This window comes from Eimeria mitis, genomic scaffold (assembly GCF_000499745.2).
Source record: "Eimeria mitis Houghton genomic scaffold, Emh_scaff1113, whole genome shotgun sequence".
Lineage (NCBI taxonomy): Eukaryota > Apicomplexa > Conoidasida > Eucoccidiorida > Eimeriidae > Eimeria > Eimeria mitis.
The window spans coordinates 12,348-13,281 of record NW_013567662.1 but is presented as its reverse complement, the minus strand read 5'-3'; positions in this window follow the sequence as shown (position 1 = coordinate 13,281).

Here is a 934-nt window from a genome sequence, read left to right as displayed (position 1 = left end):
CTACCGCGTTTGTCTCGATCAAAAGTGAGACAGTTGCGAGGGTTTAGGGTTTAGGGTTTAGGGTTTAGGGCTTAGGGTTTATGAGTTTAGGGTTTAGGGTTTAGACGTTCGTGTTTTATTTTTTTTTTGTGTAGGGTTTAGGGTTTCTGTTTTTTCTCTAGGGTTTAGGGTTTAGTGGTTTTCCTTGTTCTTTCTCTAGGGTTCAGGGTTTAGGGTTTAGGGTTTAGGGCTTTTAAGGGTTTAGGGTTTAGGGTTTAGGGTTTGTGTTATGTATAGGATAATATCAGCTGGTGGTGGTGTGGTTCTAGGGCTTAGGGTTTAGGGTTTTTAAGGGTTTAGGGTTTAGGGTTTAGGGTTTAGGGTTTGTGTATAGGATAATATCAGCAGGTGGTGGTTTAGGGTTTTTAAGGGTTTAGGGTTTTTAAGGGTTTGTGGTTTGTGTATAGGATAATATCAGCAGATGGTGGTTTAGGGTTTTTAAGGGTTTAGGGTTTAGGGTTTTTAAGGGTTTAGGGTTTGTGGTTTGTGTATAGGATAATATCAGCAGATGGTGGTGTGGGTTTAGGGTTTTTAAGGGTTTAGGGTTTAGGATTTAGGATTTAGGATTTAGGGTTTAGGGTTTAGGGTTTTTAAGGGTTTAGGGTTTTTAAGGGTTTAGGGTTTAGGGTTTTTGAGGGTTTGTGGTTTGTGTATAGGATAATATCAGCAGATGGTGGTGTGTTTCTAGGGTTTAGCATCTAGGGTTTAGGGTTTAGGGTTTAGGGTTTTTAAGGGTTTAGGGTTTGTGGTTTGTGTATAGGATAATATCAGCAGGTGGTGGTGTGGGTTTAGGGTTTAGGGCCTTTAAGGGTTTAAGGTTTAGGGTTTAGGGTTTAGGGTTTTTGAGGGTTTGTGGTTTGTGTATAGGATAATATCAGCAGATGGTGGTGTGGGG